Source organism: Rhinolophus sinicus, linkage group LG15, assembly GCF_036562045.2.
Source record: "Rhinolophus sinicus isolate RSC01 linkage group LG15, ASM3656204v1, whole genome shotgun sequence".
Lineage (NCBI taxonomy): Eukaryota > Metazoa > Chordata > Mammalia > Chiroptera > Rhinolophidae > Rhinolophus > Rhinolophus sinicus.
The window spans coordinates 16,021,675-16,040,484 of NC_133764.1; the positions used below are offsets into that span (position 1 = coordinate 16,021,675).

The 18,810-nt window shown below is 43.8% G+C and overlaps 1 protein-coding gene across 2 annotated transcripts in view; it reads right to left on the reverse strand.

Annotated features, from left to right (window-relative positions):
- The window catches only part of NXN (nucleoredoxin), a 141,465-nt gene that overhangs the window by 70,901 nt on the left and 51,754 nt on the right, over window positions 1–18,810 (reverse strand). The window lies entirely within an intron of this gene.

The window sequence follows — 18,810 nt, forward strand, 5'->3', positions numbered from 1 at the left end:
TCAAAACCCCGGGCTGGGAACCACACAAAAGGCAAAAGGAGGCGGCTGCAAGGAGGGCAGCCCATCAGAAGTGAAAGGCTCTGCAGTCAGCACCCATCACACTCTGATCCTAGGGCTGGATTTCTCAATCAAAGACACTCCAGGGTCCCAAGTGTAAGGCAGACCGGATTCCTGTCAGGAAACTATGCAGGGGTACGTTCTTGTACAGACTCTTGCCAACATTATTCTTGGCTCTGCTCACATTGCTTTGGCTTTTAAAAAATCAATAAATTAAGCAAGCAGAAGGTCTCCTCACATCCAGCCTGGACGAAAGGGTTTTGCCTGTACCACGCCAAAAGATATTTAGTCCAAGAAGATACATTCTGCTGGATACCTGACAAACTTTCATAGGATTTTTTTGCGTTGGGAGGGCCAGCAGTGCACAGGAGGCTTTGGTACATGAGAATCAAGGTTGCTAAGCTACCAGAAGTCACTGTGGTGAGGGGACACCCAGGGATTGGTGGCAGAGCCAAAAAAACATCAGCAGGAGAAAGGGAAGAGGGGACAGGAAATAAAGTCCCAAGGACACAGTGACTTTTTAGGCTCTTCAGGCAAAGCGCTGGGTCCTAAAAGTTTCAGTTCTAGAAAGTGAATCAAAATCTTTCCAGTGACCTGGACACGATAGGGCATAAAGAAGGTATAGAAATAACAGCTCTTCCTCCTCTGGATGCTTTGGGTCCTGACCTAAATCAAGAAGGAAGAATGCCTTGATCTCATTCTATTATTTATTCTAACCTTCCTGCTTGACAACCTGGTCACAACAAACTTTTATCTAGTAGGAGCTCAGCAGATACTTGTCAGGGGACTGGCCAGTCCTCTCCCAGGCAAGAGACCACAGTGGTGATGGACAGGGAAGGGGGAGGGGTACGCAGTTCTGCAGTAACCAGGGCAGTGTGTGTGACGCAGAGTGTGCTGCAGGAAGCTGTCACTCAGATGCTCTTGTCACCAAAGTAAACTAGAATACGTTCTACTGCACCACCTATTTGGAGAGTCGCCAAATCCAGGCATTCTCAGTCCTGTATTCCTCCCAAGTGAAGAGGCCAAGAAAAGAATCCGTTTTATTTGTCAGAACTAGCCGTAAGGTAAACAAATACAAAGGAAGTGTGTGCTCGCCAATTAAACAGAAATGCGGGCTCCGGGCGGCTCCATGACCCAGGTTTTCCATCCACTTGATGTAAGTCAGCCCCATGACGGAGATGGCCTCTTTGGCTTTGGGGGAAAAAAGAGAAAGGCTTTCCATGTGTTTCTAAAGCCTACTCACTACCTCTTTTTTTCCTAAGAAAGAGCAAAAATTCCATTTAACCCAATTCCCATTCAATGGAAAGGAAGGATGCAGAGCGGAAAGAACTCAGGCTCTGGTGTCACAGAGGCCTGGGTTTGAACTTGATTCCTTGTTCCATTACAACCGACAACTCAGGAAGACCAGAGCAAGTATGCTGAGCCTCAGTTCCCTCATTTGTAAAACAGGGATGTCTGTAACTATTACATAGGTTGCTAAGACAACTATATAGAAGAGAGAATCCAGGTCCAAGAAAACGCCTGGTACACAGCGTTTGCTCAGTAAGTGTCCCTTTGCCTGCAACGTGGGTTCATACTACACGTGAGGAATGCAGTGCAGGTACCACAGTAGGTGCGGAAAAGAACTGGAGACTGGGCTTAAGGAGCTGTTAATGGAAAGAAGAAAAAAGAATAATCCACATCTTAGAACAGGGCCGGTGAAAGTTCAGCCAGATCAAAAAAGACTTCAAAACACCAGGCTGCCCCGAGATCTTCAGACCAATGCTATTATCAATCACAATGAAAAAAACACAGCTGGGATGTCAGAGGACTTTTTGGATACATTGGAATTGACACAAACACTGACTGATCCACTCAAAATTCCAGACTCAAAACAAAACAAAACAAAAAACAGAAAAAAAACAAGAACCAGAAAGTTGGGAGCTTTTCTAAGTCTTAGGCACAAAGAGAAAGCACCACATAGCCTGTGGTTAAAGGTTTGACTCCAGTCAGGACACAGGTTCGAATCTCAGCTCCGCGTTTTCTTGGACCTGGATTCTCTCTTCTATATAGTTGTCTTAGCAACCCATGTAATAGTTACAGACATCCCTGTTTTACAAATGAGGGAACTGAGGCTCAGCATACCCACCAGCTGTGTGACCCTTGGCTTCTTGGAGGATTCAGTGACATGGCAAGGCATTAAGCCCAGTCCCTGCTCATGTTAAACGCTTCATAAATGGTAAAGTTACTGTTGCTGCAACATACTGAAAGGTCTGAGTCCTGAAACCTGGAGTGATTCTGCAATTCAAGTCAAAATCCAGACTGTAGGAAGGTACAGAGAAATGATACACACAGAGAGAGTAATCCTTGGGGGTTTGCAGAGTACAAAATGGGTATGGAGCCTGGGTTTCAAGTTTAAGGCCATGGATACTTCAGAGCCCACAGATACCTCTTGTACTTCAGAGTGAGGAACAAAGCACCAGAATGCTTTGTTTTCACTCTCCTGGGACTTGTCCTACAAAATGTACCCCCACTTGCAAGGACCATGCAGAAGGCAGCCAGTTCATGATCTTTACCATTCGTCAAAAGAAAAACGCCCCAAACCCAAAGGCCCAAACTTACTAAGACATTAAATTCAAAACAACACAAGTCAGCACCTCATGTGTCATGGATCTTAATTAAACAGTGTCAAAAAGGCAAATGTGAACTCAGGGTCTGGACCTACTTATTACGAAATAAACTTGATTAAGAACAAATCCCTTTCAAGAAAAGAACCCAGTACATCAAATGCTGTTCTCAATTAGCCCTTTTCCTCTGAACGTCACAAAGTACCAGCAGGTGGGAGATAATTAAAGTCTTAATAAAACTTGTTTTACATGCCTCAGTTGGAACCTTTTTGTTCTGCAAAGCTTCTCCCTCTCCAGCCCCAAGATGTGCCCACAAAGGAAGATATTTTTCAAAAGAGCCTATTTCTTGTGACATGTGAGATTTCATGACTTCAGAAAGCTGAAGGTGGAGGAGCTAAATTATGAAAAGGAATGATTTCTCTTTATCCGTATTTATATTCTAGGAGGGAGTGAGTTTGGTTTGGGGATTGCCCTCCCACGTCTATCAGGAATAAAGCCCTTGCTCCCCCATTCGGTAAGATTTATGGAGCAACAAGAAGTCTGCAAGACTGAGACCAGCAGCACCACCCACTTCATGAGTGGGGGCCCTCCATGTGTACAAGCTGCCAGCTTTTACAAAGCTTGTATTCTTCCCTTATAAATCTCTCGTCTTGAGAAGCAGTCACCTCGGAGCTTACCGCCCCCGCCCACAAACCTTTCCATCCCATAAGCCCTTTCCATAAAAGTGCTGCTTCTTGGGCAGTTTTTAATTGCTTAGGTCTTCAACAGAATGTGCTGTGGCCCACCCCACAAGGTTGGCATCTCAAAAGCTAATGGCAGTCGACTGCATATATCAACTCAGGAAGACACCCTAAGTCAAGACAAGAACGACAACGGTCTTCCTTTTCAGAAAAGGAAACCGAGGCAATGAGAAAATAACCGCATTGCTTAAACACAAGGGACCTGAACTCAACACTTGGGCTTTTAGTTCTGACTGGATCCGAGACCACATAAAATTGGAGAATAACCGACGCTAACCCCACCACACGCAACCCGATAATTATAATTTTTGGCATTTTAATTGGACTCAGACCTCAGGGTTTGAATTTAAGAGGGTGCAAGTTAAAGGAATGCGTGCAGGGATTGTGACTCGGATGCTGCCTGCAAGCCACAGTTCATTTTCTCCTCAGGACTTTCCAAACCCTCCTAGGTGCCTCTTTTCTGCCACTGCACGGCAGGGCCTCCCAACATCCAAACACCAAGTTCCTTTCCAGCCTTGGAGCTTCACGACCCCCACCACACCCCACCAGACACAATACCACGCCTGCACAAGTATCTGTACTGCCATGATATCTTGTCGGGGCAATGTCTTGTGCACTGCAGAATGTTTGGTTTCCACCCATTAGATGCCAGGAACACCTGCCTAGTTGTGACAATCAAAATGTCTCCAGAAGGGGCCACCAGATGGCTCAGCTGGTTAGAGCACGAGCTCTGAACAACAGGGTTGCCGGTTCAATTCCCACATGGGCCAGTGAGCTGCGCCCTCCACAACTAGATTGAAGACGAGCTGCTGCTGAGCTTCCGGAGGGGCAGCTGGATGGCTCAGTTGGTTAGAGCTCAAGCTCTTGACAACAAGGTTGCTGGTTCAATTCCTGCATGGGATGGTGGGCTGTGCCCCGTGCAACTAAAGACGGAAAACGGCAACTGGACTTGGAGTTGAGCTGCGCCCTCTACAACTAGATTGAAGGACAACGACTTGGAGCTGATGGGCCCTGGAGAAACACACTGTTCCCCAATATTCCCCAATAAAATTAAAAAAAAAAAAGTAATTGTGGTTTAAAAAAAAAAAAGTCTCCAGAAGCCACAGGATATTTTTAGGGAGGTGAGAGATGTTACTGTATGATACTGTAATGGCAGATACATGCCATCATGCATTTGTCGAAATCCATAGAATGAATGCACAACACAAAGAATGAACCCTAATGTAAACTAGGGACGTTAGTTAATAATAACGTATCAATATGGCTCACCAGTTTTAACAAATGTACACCATTAATGCAAAATGTGAAGAACAAGGGAAACTAGGGGGACAGGAGAGGGTATATGAGAACTGTCTGAACTTTTGCTCAATTTTTCTGTAAACCTAAAACTGCTCTTAAAAATAAAGTTTTTTTTTTTTTTTTAAAAGTGTCCAGACATCGTCATATGTCTCTACAGGGCAAACCTGTCCCAGCTGAGAACCCCTGCAGTTAGGGCAAGCCAAGTCCCAAGCAACGAAATGCTCGGAGCCTTCTGTTGTGATCACAAAAATACGGTGAATGCTGTTGCTGAGTGCCATCCAATGGAAAGGCAGGGATCTTCAATACAGGAAGCGGTGCCTCGAACCTTAGTAACAGTGTGTGACAAGTTGCAACTTGGTCAGTGCAGTCAGTTGGGTGTGAGCTACGGTTGAGAGAAGGTGTGTTTTAAGTGTGCTGTAAATCATCCTCCATTTTGACAACACTCCGTGTCACACATCACTTCTGGTATATGGCAATTTCTGTCAAATAAAAGCATTACAGTGTGTCCTCATCCACCTTATTCACCGGATCTGGCATCATGCGACTTCTGGCTCTTCCTCAAAGTCAAAATGATTCAGGACATTGCAATTAAAGACATGAAAGAGGACTTCCAGAACTGCTTCAGAAAGTGGCAAGAACGATGAGATAAGTGTGCTCGAAGCGAGGGGGAGTATTCTGAGGGGGATTAATGGCAATATGTCTTTTACTGTAATGAATTTTTTTAAACATTCACCATATTTTTTGATCACACCCCGTACTCCTTTCCACTACAATCATAATTGAGACGTGACAATATAAAATTTAAATCCATTTGGCAGATAGTGGCACACACACACATCTGAAATGCGGGCAAAGACAAGGCCCCCCTTGCAGCCCAGTGTGTCACGCAGAGGTGTCCCTTGAGTCCTGTCTCTCCCTTTTGTCTGTGGCCTGATTTCCTTCCTCTCTCCTCCTTTCCTTTCACTCCCCCTTCCCTGTATATTTCATCCTCTCTGAAAGGAAAAGGAAGAAAAGAGACTCCCCAGAGAAGCAGAAAAATGAGAGATGATAATCCATAAATCAGGAGAAACACTCTTGGGTGTGCTACCATGACAAAGCTAGGCGTGGGACAATCAGATTTAAACACATTCTAAAGTTGCTGAAATAATACTTTCCAGCTCAAAAAGACCGAATCTTTCCCAATCATTAATTGTTCTCCACATTGTCAATTTCTTCCAAGGTTGAACCTTTTGGTAAAAGGGGCTGTAAGAATTGTTCCTACAGCTCCCAGGTGGTTGGGGGGGTTACAGAAGATCGTGTGTGTCTAGCACTTAACCTTGTGCCTGGCACACTAGATGGTGTCAGCTATTATCTCTATTTGCATTTTGACTTCACTTTTCACTAAATCTAAACATTTGTTAAGCTATCCAGTCCCCCTCACTTCTCATCTCATTAACCCTAGCCTAGAAGTTTCTGTGGAATTAACATTTGTTTTTACAGAGAGAGCTGTTCTTGGTAACAGGACCTTCTCATCCAGTTGAAAACTCCCTCAAACCCTCGACTAACAAGGGTTAGTTAGTAACCCTCGACAACCTGTCCAGATCTCTGAGACAATAAAAAGGACCAAGCAGCCCTGACCCCCAAAACTGCCCAAGGCTCAACCACTCACATGTGCCCACTCAACAACTCACCCCATTTCTCAGTGGCTTCATACCACAGAGAATCTTCTCCCTCTCTTTTTTCAAACCAGTCCCCTCTTATGCCTGATTGTCTAAATTACGCCTCTCATAGAAACATGGCTGCAGCAGATAAACCCAGGATCTGCAGTGGAAACTCCAGCACGCCCAACAATAGTGCCACTGTCACACATGCGTGAGCTTTCGTGAAAGCAAGGGATTGGCAACCCAGAGCTGCCATGCCCAGGAAAATTATTTCCTGTGGGAAAAAGAAAACAACCTTCAGCTCCTGGCAGGTCCCGGGCAAGCCCAAGTCAGGCTCACAGGAGAACCTGACTGCTCAGCCTTGGGGAAAGGGAGGCGGAAGGTAAGGGCTATCCCCATTCTCCACTCTCCCAGTTGGGAAAAGCAGTGGGGAGGGAATCAGTGCTGCAGCACAGGGGAAACAAAGCCACCGTGGGCTGCCTGACAGTCACTCAGCGAGATGGGCCCCGTGGCTGAGAGGAAACTTGATTTCTTTCTGAAAGCACCTTCCAGGATCGCATGCATTGGAGCCCATCAGTCAGATGTAGAAAGGCAATCACTTAAATTTAATAAGAGCAGGAAAATGCTGAGCAGTCTCACTGACATCCTGCATGTCCCGTTATTATTGAAAGGAAATGGAGAAATCACAGACGGCATAGCCTATTAGCTTCATACTGCCCCGGCCCCGGGCCATCAGCAAAGACTTCCTCCGTACAGTGTGCTCCTCAGCTCAGGGTTAAGTGAATTCTTGGTTGAGGATTATTTAAGGATGACTTCCCATGGTGCACCTACAAGTTCTCAGTGTATGGGGCTGGCTGGAGAATATTTAATTCTCAAATAACTACCCACCCCTGCCACCCCTTTCTTCCCTCCGGCTACTCATCTTTGTTCTTACTTCAGCTCCTCTCCCAGGCCTCCCAAGTGGTTCTGCCCCTACCCAGCTCAGGGTGTCTTTGTGGTGGGGGGCTGCCCAACGCATCGTAGGATATTTAGAGCATTCCCCCTAGTTGTGACAAATACTCGTTAGGGGCAATGTTGACCCCCCACCCCCGTTGAGAACCACTGTCCTCGTCCTATGCAGTGTGCAATTTAGGGAACAAATGCCCCTTCATTTTCTACTGCCTGGAACACTTTTGGTCTCATTTTTACTCTCCTAATTCCTACTCTGCTGTCAGGAACCAGTGGGGGTATCATTCTCTCAGGAAAACTAACACTCCCTCCCTCACCCCCAGCCTTCTCCCCACCCCCAAAAGGGCAAGGGTCAGATTCCTCCCCTGTGTGCGCACCCTGCCCAGGCTGGCTTTTCTTCTAGCACCTATGTTACGGTATCACAACTGTCTCCTTACTTCCTTTAATCACGCATCGGTCCATCAATTAATCCAACAAATACTGAGGTGCTGGATACAGGAAACATGACCATGAATAAGACACCTGGGTTCCTGCTCACATGGGCTTGCATTCTGGTGAGAGAAGAGTCAGCAATAAACAATCCTACACAAGAAAATGGCAGATATTAATAAGAGCTATAAAGAAAATATAGCTGGCCTCTCTCCCCACGGAGACTTAGCTCCTTGAGGGCAAAGTGTGCTTTATTCATTATTGCAGCTAGAGGGACTAGCACTGAGCCTTAAAACAAACAAACAAACAACAACAAAAACAAAACTGAGCACTTTCTTGCTTTCTCTGCAGGCATATGCCATTTTCTGTTCTCTGTCGCGGAGATTTGGGTACAGGTGTTCTCTCCCGATAAACAGTAAGCTTCCTGAAGGGAGGATCCTGCCCAATTTATAAATTTTTACAGACAGAAAATCAGAGGGTTTTTGTTAAATTATTTTCCTCAAGCTATAGTTTTTAACACTGAAATTTCAGTAAAGATATAGCCAACATGCTTATGAGGAGAGACAAACATTTTATAGATGGGGAAACTGAGGCTCAGAGACAATGACTTGCCCAAGTCACAAAGCCAGGAAATTGGACCAGGCGTCTGGCTCCCAAACCCAAGCTCTTCCCCCCAACCACCTATCACTGCTTCTTATAGAAACAGACAGGCACAATTCAGGTAGAAATGTCAGGAGGAAATGTCTTTCCTCACAGAAAGCTCTTGGCAAACCGTGGCTAGCATTTAGGATCCTGCCTGGGTGGGAAGGGGGAGGTGGTGAGTTTATTTACAGGCAAAAGGGTTCCACTAGTTCAAGGAGAAGAAAAATGAATGACATTAATTTTTCACATTCTTACCACTGGGACTGGGCCTAAACTTTAGCGCTTTATTAGCAAAGCCAAAAATCACTCAAAAGCTAACGCCTACAAAGAAGAGAGCCAAAAAGTTCTGCCTTTTTTCCTTTTCAAGGAAAAGAAAGGCTTGCAATATTGAAAAGCTCAGGATCGTTCTGCACAGATGTGAAAAATGACCCAATCTGTTGGGCTGGAAACATCTGAGAGGCAAGGTGGTTCCGAGGGACAAGCACGGACTTTAGGAAGACAGAGCTGCGTTCTAATTTGCGGCCCTTGAGCCTCTCCAAAGGTGGGGGTTTGGAAACAGGAGGTGTGCTCCCTGAGTTGGGTGAGATAACAGTACCTGGTGTAGAAGTGGACACTTCCCCAGTGTTTGTGAACGCTTCCCCACTTCCCCAAGGGACAGTCCCCTTTGCGCAGTTTATGCCAGGGAAGAACCTCAGCCAGGGAAACAGGAGACCTGGTTTCGCCTCCCACCTCTGCCCCGGATTCAACTCGACTCAAGTCCTGAACTGCCCTGGCCTCAGCTTCCTTGCTGGGACCGACCTCAGACATAAGAAGTAGGATGAAAGGACACTGGGTCGTTTAAAACCAGCACGATGTCTGGCAAGTTGCAGGCACCCAATAAATGTTAGCGAAATCTGCATCAACTGGAATTTGTCCTGTAAACACTCATCATGCACGTTCCCCTCAATCTGCTATTTAAACATGGCCTAATGCAGTTCCATCTGTCGGTCAGCTGAACAGCAAGAGCAGTCGGCACTTCTTCCAGCCCTCCATGGTCATCTCCCAGAAATACTCCCGGGTGTTAGCTCCAGCTGGTGAGTCAAGACTAAACCTGAAACCAAGGGAAAGTATTACTACTGTCCACCTACCTCTCCCCAGTCGTAGCTATCATTCACTGCTCCCACACATACACAGAACAAATCTCTAACACCCACCCCAGACATAAATCAACGTTAGCGCTATTCATTCCTAGAAACGGTCAAGGTAACAGAAAAAATACTTTCACTTCCAGTATCACTGTCTGATACCCACCACCTTTACACAGAAGGCAACAGAATGTCTTTCTGAACCTGGAAGATCCTGGAAAAGCACACCTACACAGAGGCAGGCACACGTAGATTAGGGAGACAGCAGTGATGACAAAAGAGGGCCCAAGAAAAGAGGCTTCCCCCCTGGGCTGTCTTACCCTGCCCCGCCCCCCACAAGGGTGAGCAGAGAAGGCTATTTAAAGTCAGGTGTCATTCAGTGGCAATGCCACTGGCTTTCCGGGACTAGTGTTCTTTCCCCCAAGCTGTTGACCAAGAAGTGAGGGAGGGAGTGAAGGGAAGCGATGCAGAGACAAGCACCCCCGTGAGCCTATTCTCTCCAACCGTTTCAACACGTGGTGCTGTGCTGTGACCCAACATCATTCAGCACAAAGAACGATCACCGTACGCGAGCAGCTAACAGTCAGCAGGTGCTTACCCCTTCCGTTCTGCCACAAGTTTTACATGCGTGAGCTCATTTAGTACGCATGACAGCTCTTTGTGGCATTATCCCCATTTCCCGGATGCTACGCTAAGGTTCAGAGAGGCTAAGGAACCGACCCGAAGACATCCAACCCATAGGTGGCTTGGCAGGATTTGAACCTAACTCTACAACCAGAGGGCCTGGCATCTGTCTTAATCCCCAGATCAGAATAACTCCCTCCTGGAATAACCCCCGCAGAGCCCCCACCCCACCCTCACACAGATTCTTAATAAAAAGTCATGTTCCTTTGTTTGTGCGGCCGAGTCACTAGTCTTCGGACCAGGAAGAGTTAAGGCCACAGTTGAGTACGCTGAACTCCGAGTTTTCTCAGTTTTGTGGGCTGAAGTCAGACTTGCAGCATTCACTTTAATGTAAATTTTTTTGGAGGTGATTCATGTAGAATTCCTGCCAAGAATTTTAATAATCAGACTGAATGAGACCAAACTCTGTCGGTACATGCCTCACAACATCTGCTGGTTTAACAGTTATCCTGGAAGCCCCGCAAAGCCTGGAGAGGGGCTGGCAGAGCAGGCTGTGTGAGAAAGACACCTGTGGGCCGCCTGCGACTTCTGCCTTCTAGCCAATGAACAACTGGCTCCGCTTTGATAATAGCCCATAGCCACCAGGGAAGAAACAAAAGGACACAACAAATCAGAAAAGACTCATAGAAGAAAAACCTTTCCCCATGGTCTTCTTTCTACTGCAAGCTGAGGGCTATAAAATATTTCTGTGTAATGTGGTGATTTTCATCCTTTTTCCCTGCTCTGACTCAACACACTACCATTAGGAACAGACTCCCCCACATGGTGGTATTTCTTCAACGGCGGGGCGGGAGGGGGGAGAATCCAAATCTTTACTCCCCTCCCTTCAAAGAATCAGACGCTTTAAGGGTGGGGACTTGCACAGTTTGGCACAGCCCCGGGAGAATCTGTCTCCCATCTTCGTCTCCTCCTCTCTCCTGGTCACACACAAGCACATACACACACGGGTGTGCCACACACACACTCATCCTCTCACACCCATAGTACAGCGCCAATGGCTCAAGCCTTTCCTGGAAGGTGGTGTCATTAAAACCACAGAAATTATGTTGCAATTATAAAATCATTTATCAGCTTCATAAAGAAGTCTTCAAAACAGAAAGGGACGTTAAGGTCACTCGTGCCCCACCTTCCCCCCAAATGGGGGCATTGTTATATGCCAGAATGGCAGGAAAATATAAAGGCGTAGCAATTGTGCTAGTATAGGCGTAGTATAGCACACCATGAAAAATGGTCCTAGCCGTTGCTATCCAATAGAAATATAATGCAAGCCACATATATAATTTTAAATTTCCTAACAGTCATGTGAAAAGGGTAAAAAGAGACAGATGAAATTAATCTTACTACTTTTTAAACTCAATATATTCCAAATACGATCATTTCAACATAGAATCAATATAAACAATTATAAATAGGGAGCTGTACATTCTTTTTTTTTATACTTAGTCACTGAAATCCAGTCTGTATTTTAAACACAGCACATGTTGATTTGGACTAGCTGTGTTTCAAACGCTCCAGCGCCACACGAAGCCAGTGCCTACCACATGAACTGCACAGCGCGAGGGACTGGTACAGTACAACTGAGGAAGGTTCAGCTTCTGGGTTACGTCTGAGTTGTGCATTTCTAAGTGACTGGCCTGTACACAATGCATACATACAATGTTGTAAAGGATTTTTTTTAAAGAAAAAAAAAACGTAGGTTCATGCTGGCCATTTACTACTCAATGGCTCTGGGCAAGTAATTTTAACCTTCTTGAGCTTCAGCTTCATGGAATGTAAATGGAGACGGAAAAAATGCCACTACAACTTCCGGTGCAGGGCTGTGGTGAGGACCGGACGCCACAATGCATATGAAAGGGTTCTGTACCATGGGATGCAAATGTTAATTCTTGTTACAACAGCTCCTGTAAGAGAACAGATCATTCCTGCAAATCAACAGCATCCTTCTCTTTAGTCGATAAACATTTTGTACACAGCTGTCCTTCCTTCCCGGGGGCATCTAAACAGTAAGAAATGCATATCCAAGGCGGCTGGTTAGCTCAGTTGGGTAGAGCGCGGTGCTCTTAACAAGATGACCAGTTCGATCCCGCAGGGGCCACTGTGAGCTGCGCCCTCCACAGCTACGGAGACTGAAATTACTACTTGACTGGGAGCTGATGGGTCCTGGAAAAACACACTTAAAAAAAACAAACAAGAAATGCATGTCCATAAGCACCTAATACTGTTACCATACCAGAAGCTATAAACCTACTTTACAAAAAAGAATCAAACTCATTTAAGACTCTTTATCCCATCCTAATTTCCAAGTGATATTTAAACTATTTTGTGGAATAGATATTTTGTTAAAATGAAGACCTTGCTTTCAAAACAAGAGGACATCACTGATCAGCAAATTCCAGAGGGAACTAGCTAGCTTTGCCTCCAAGAGAATCAGGCAATTCAAAAAACTTGTTCTGAACTAGTGAACAAAGATAAAGGACATCTACCTCCTCACCCCATCCTCCCCCCCCCCCCACCCCATCTCGTTCCCTTTCCTCCAGCCTTCTGACTCTGAAAGAGTTTTCACAAATTATCTGTGTATTTGGGTGGTTAGAAACAATCAGTATTTTAAGACTGAGGCGAGAGCTGATGTCTAAATATTTCTTGATGGCTGAACGAAAGACCTGCGAGAGGCCCCGCCCCACCCAACCTGTTAGATAACGAAGACAAAACTGCAAGCCTTGAGTAGTGATTAAGTAGTAATTATTTTGCGAAGAGCGACTTGTATAAAGAGACACCAGAGAACGCTTTCATGTTCAAGAATTAATGGCAGGCAGAGAACAAGAGAACAAATCCTTGTTTCCAAAGGCCGCCTGACATACTTGGCATTAGCACCCTTCCCTGAAGACACAGAACCCTAACTAACCCTGGCGGCGGTCATGGCGACCACCGATGACAGCACCTTTGCTTTACAGCTGACCCACAAGTGCATCGGGTCTGTGGCATCCAGATTATACCTACGACCAGCCTTTCCCAAAGTGTGTCCCGCACAATGTTTCCAGGCATTTCACGAAGAGAAAGGAGGAAGAGGCGGGAGTTTCCACGGCCAAATGAGTGTTGGGAAATCTTGAGTCCACAACAAAGTTCGCCAGGTTCTCCCACTGCTCAGAGACTTTCATATGGTGGTGCCCTGGGGAGACGGGCATGTGACCATGGATTGAACCTTTTTTGGGATATCAGATCTGGAGTATTCTCAAGTTGATATAATAGGCTTGTCGACAGACCCTTCCGTGTTCATAAATGGTCACAAATTATACTGGGAGACAGAAGAAAATGTAAGTAGGTTCTCTCCTGAATCTAGATGAATACCTACTTTGTTTTTATACTTGTTGAGCTGCACATCGAAAATGAACCTCAACAGGGCTAGACTAAGCTCCGTCTGATGTAACAGGCCCAGCAGCAGCTTGGCCCATTTACCTGCAGTTTCTCTGTTCTACCTTCCAGGCTCCCCCCAAGCCTCCCTCCCTAGAGAAACCTGTGGCATCTAATCAAAGGCAGTCCTGCTTTGTACCTAAAGGTATCAATACAATAGGTGTCAACATCCTGAAACAAAATATCATCATAATAACTTTTACTGTCTTAACACGTTGCATACGGATCACGAGAATCTTCGTTTTTTCTGAACAGAGGGGGGTATGAGGGATTTAAACCCCGCCGTATGCAACGTGTTAACTGAGTGGTCCACAGAGCTTGCTCAGAGTAGGAATGCAACCACAAAGGAAGAATGGTTTTAATTCTGACCCCTGATTTTTCTCCTCTGGAGCCCAATTTGGCCGTTTTAAAAACCTACATTCCACCTCTCTGGACAGAAGCCATTATTATGGTTAAATCTGAATAGTGGATGGCAGAGGTTCCCCAACAAGGCCGAGGACCCTTGGAGAGGGCCTCGGGGTCATTACAAAGGTCCTTCCATTCACATGACCACCACAAAGCACCTGCAGACCCAAAACTCAAAAGTATGACGGCGATCACATGAGGGAGTCCATAAAACCTTTTGATGTTAAAAACGGTGGCTCAGGCGGTTAGAGCTCCATGCTCCTAACTCCGAAGGCTGCCGGTTCGATTCCTACATGGGCCAGTGGGCTCTCAACCACAAGGTTGCCAGTTCGATTCCTCGACTGCCGCAAGGGATGGTGGGCTGTGCCCCCTGCAACTAGCAATGGCAACTGGACCTGGAGCTGAGCTGCGCCCTCCACAAGTAAGACTGAAAGGACAACAACTTGAAGCTGAATGGCATCCTCCACAACTAAGATTGAAAGGACAACTTGACTTGGAAAAAATAAATAAATAAAAATTAATTAATTAATTAATTTTAAAAAAGAGATCCTCATGTTTTAAAGAACTGGAAACCAAGACTAGCACTTTTAATAAATATACCCCCTGCCAGTAATCTGTCCATCAGCAAAACAACAAATCTCGATATCTTCTTTTAAGTTACAGATTAATTAAATGATTAGAAAATACACCTTGGCTTTGTTTCTCAGCATAAATCTCGTAAGATGTGGCAAAATTTGAAATTACAAATGCTCATAAACCCAAACATTGCACAACTGTCCTCCCTGGGAGATATTGGTGTGCCTTTAGAATCAAGTCTCAATAAAACATTTTAACAGCCCTGCATTGATTGGAAAAACAATAAAGCCACCCAAACTATGATGACCTTTGACTATTCACAAAAGACAGCATTTCTTTATTTCTGCTGAAGATCTGCAAGGGCTGAAAAATGGAGGTTTTATAAACTTGTGTTCCAAAGGAAACAAATCTAAAAGAACTACTGTGAGTGATGTTATCTTATAAACTAATGGGAAATGGTATACAATAAATATCTTAAGAAATGTTGTTAAGCCAGTGAGATCTCCTTTAATACCTATTGCTATCTACTATGAATATTTTTTTTAAATCATCATGAAATACTCCTAACATAAAGGCAATTTATTTGCCAGGAGAAAAATCTTAAAAGTCATTTCAACCATTCATAGTGAAGAGTTCACGAAGACCTACAAGAGCAATTGCTTTTTAAGCAATTGTTTTTTCTACTAAAAGTTCTATCCAGTTCTAGGTTGAAGCAACACGTCACACCTTTTAAATCAAACAATCAATGTCTTAAATTCTAATCTTTGTAACTCGCATAGAGAGATGATAAAATGTTTTCCAAATGCTGTGGGAATTTTTTTTTAAAGCTCCCAATGCATAATACCGTCTGTTGTGTTTTTTTTTTGCTTTTTAAAGAATTTCTCATCAGTTCCAAGTTAGAGTTCAATTGCAACAAATACTCAGAACTGATGACTTTAAAAAAACAAAAAACATACTTTCTATATATACAGCATTATTGCTTCGATGAACGAATGCCAACAAATGTGGTCAGTATTGTTTCCAGATTCTTCCAGCAATTGTATGCGCTGTACAGTCAGCCCAATCCCGTCTGTCCTTGATTACTTAATTTTCAGTCATTTGCAAACTCAAAAGTGCAAAAATAGAGGCATTTGAGCCACTTTATTCGGCAGTAGAACAAGGAATGTGGGCACAACCCACAGACTTTCTCACACAGGTCTTCTCAATATAAAATACACTGTGGAAGGTATTGCCTCCCTGGATAAAAATTCCCTCCCAGATGAAGATGCCTTTGGGAGGATGGTTTCCATTGTGGTGGGGGGTGAATATGAACCTTAAGAAAAATTCTTTCTTGTTACAGCTTATCTTTTTTTTTTTTTTTTTTTAAAGTATCCTTTGCTGATTAACTCCATTCTGTCTATTCTCTCAAAGGACTCCAAGTTCCCACAATACATATGTATTCAATTTTATTGCTTTGCACTTGATATATGGCTTTATAACTGTTCAAGGCATTTTTGGTGAACATTATGTTTCTGTCTCTCAAACCATACTCTAAGCTTCTTAACAATAAAAACCATGCCCTGCCTCCACCCTGGGATTTTCTTCTTTACCATGACTGCATTAGGCCTATAAATTAATTTTGATGAAATGACATCTTTACAATAGCCCACATTTCCAGCTAGCAAGTCTGTTTCTCCATTAATGCAAGTCTTTTTTTTTCTTTAATGTCTAACCAAGTTTTATAGTTTTCTCTAACTATAAAAACAAAATATGCACATGGTAAAAAAAAAAAAAAAAAAAAACTTCAAATGAGTGTCTCTCTCTCTCTCTCTCTCTCCCCCCACCCCAGATTTTAGTCTTACCCTTAGAGGTAACCCAGCCCCCCACCCAGCAGTTTCTTATGTAGCTTCCATAAGATGCTCATGAATGTGCATATTTATATAAGTATAAATATCATCTCTCCCCACCCACTTGCTTTTAAAAATCTGGGCCAGCTATCAATTTATTACCTCTCAGCTGCGAAAGGAAAAATATTTAAAGGGAACAGATCCATTTTCACAGATCAGGCAATTAAAGGATGAATTTGGAGCTGAGAGGTAATAAGCTGATACTGGGCGCAGAAGCTAAATATAAGCACACTACACGAAGCACAAATTACAAATCTTTTCAATAGCTGATGGATATACCATAATTTATCTAACCTATCTTTCCCTCATAGTCACGTACAGTTTCACATTTTAATTGCAAATATTGCTATAATGAATATCTCTGTAAAGACAGCTTTATTTTTGTAAATTCTGTTAGATAAATTCCTAGAAATTGGTAGGTCAAAGATTACATACATTTTAATTTTGAGTGACACTTCCAAAGAAACTGCACCCATCAGCACTCCCTCTATCCATGTGTGAGTGTGTTTCTCCACACGCTTGCCAACATTGTATGTTCTCAGATGTTCTTTTTGCTTTTCTAATAGTGACATATCACATTTTATCAACTGTACTTCTGTCATTATAAACAGAACCAGGCATCTTTTCATGTTTATAAACATACGTATACTCCTTTCTCTGTTTAAATTCTTTACTCAATTTGATTTTAAGAGCTCTTTATGCATTAAGGGGAAAAAAATGGCCCTTTATTCTGTTGTATGCGTCGGAAATATCTTTTTCCAGACTATGGTTTGGACCACATAAAAGTTTTCTATCAGAGTCATCTCTTTTATATTCACCAACAAAACCGAGCTTAATTTTCTGAACACGAATATACGCATATATGTTAACTTCCTTTCAAGAGAGGGGAAGTCAGACAGAAAAATTAACAACCAGTCATCAAAAATCCTTCCCCTGAATTTGGGAGAATTTGAAAGAGCAAATAGTTGTTAAGCAAACCACTGCCAGTACCCGATGACACAATTCATCGAAATGTCATCTGCAGATCCTTGGAAAGGCACATTTTCTCCTTTTGTTTGAAAACTCCACATGCTTGTCAGTTTCCCAGAGTTCAGCAACCCCCTTTGCCTCTAGTAAAAGATGCTTTGGCTTCGCTGTTTCAAAACAGAAGTGATTACAGATGCAGATTTTGGCCCTTGCCCTGCCACAGCAGAGACTCTTCAACACAACACCCAGGGTCTTTGCCAGTTCAATAGGCAAAGAAAAGAGAATTGGGCAGTTTCCCGGAGAGACTATGGCCCAACACAGACCAAAAGGGGGAAGAAAATGATAACCAGGCAGGTTCTCCAACTACCTACTACGTCCCCAGGCAAAGAACAAATGACAGATGTTCTCACAGATAACTCTTTCTCTCCTGGCACCTTCTTTGTCTTATCCCTCCCGGTAAAAGAACAGAAAAATGAAGTAGGAAAAAAAAAAAAAACATTAAAAAATGATTTTTCTCTTCACCACCACTGGCATAAGGTCACTTACGTTATGGCAAGGTCATTAACTCTAATTAAAAAGGTGTGCCCTCACCAAATTCAGGGAAGATTTAAACTGTATTCTATTGCATTTCACTGCATTCTAATTATACCTGGTATCTGAACATGATACCAAACTAACGTCTGTGTAAGTGCGATAGCTAAGAAATAACCATCTATGTGCCACCACAATGATAAGTAAAGATTCTCTGCAGGGGGTTTTATTTAACAAACCCCATACAAATGTTTGTTTCTTTCTTGAGTACCTGCCACAGGTCTGGATCTGCAGAGACAGACTCCTTCCCTTCCAGAAGGATACAGTCTAATGAGCGGCTGAAACACGTGAAAGTAACCTGCTTTAGGTCTCTTCAGGGAAGAAGGCGCCAAGTGCTAAGGAAAAACACAGGAAGCACAATCAATCACAATGGAAATCAGGGGAAAAAACACAGATAGGCCGTGTGTAGACTATTCCAAAGAGAAGCTTGGAAATAAAAAGGAGAGTGATGGGACAAGAACTTAGAGAAGAGTTCATTAAGAGAGAAGGAAGATTTTTTTGAGGAGGCAGGTAAACAATGAGACAGTAGAGGAAAGCTTGAAAATAAATACAGAGGTTTGCAATTGATAGAGCAAGCCAGATTCCCAGAGGAGACAGGAATATATACAAGTCAACAAATATTTACTAAACGCTACCTTGAGCCAGCATTGGACTAGATGCCGACAAAAGATGATTAACAGACACTTGCTTCTAACCTTGGAGGAGCTCACAGTCCACTAAGTAAGGTAATGAACTCAACATGCAAGTTAACAGAGAGTCTTATGATACGGGAAGGACAAAGTACTGTTAAGTACATGGGAGGCATACCC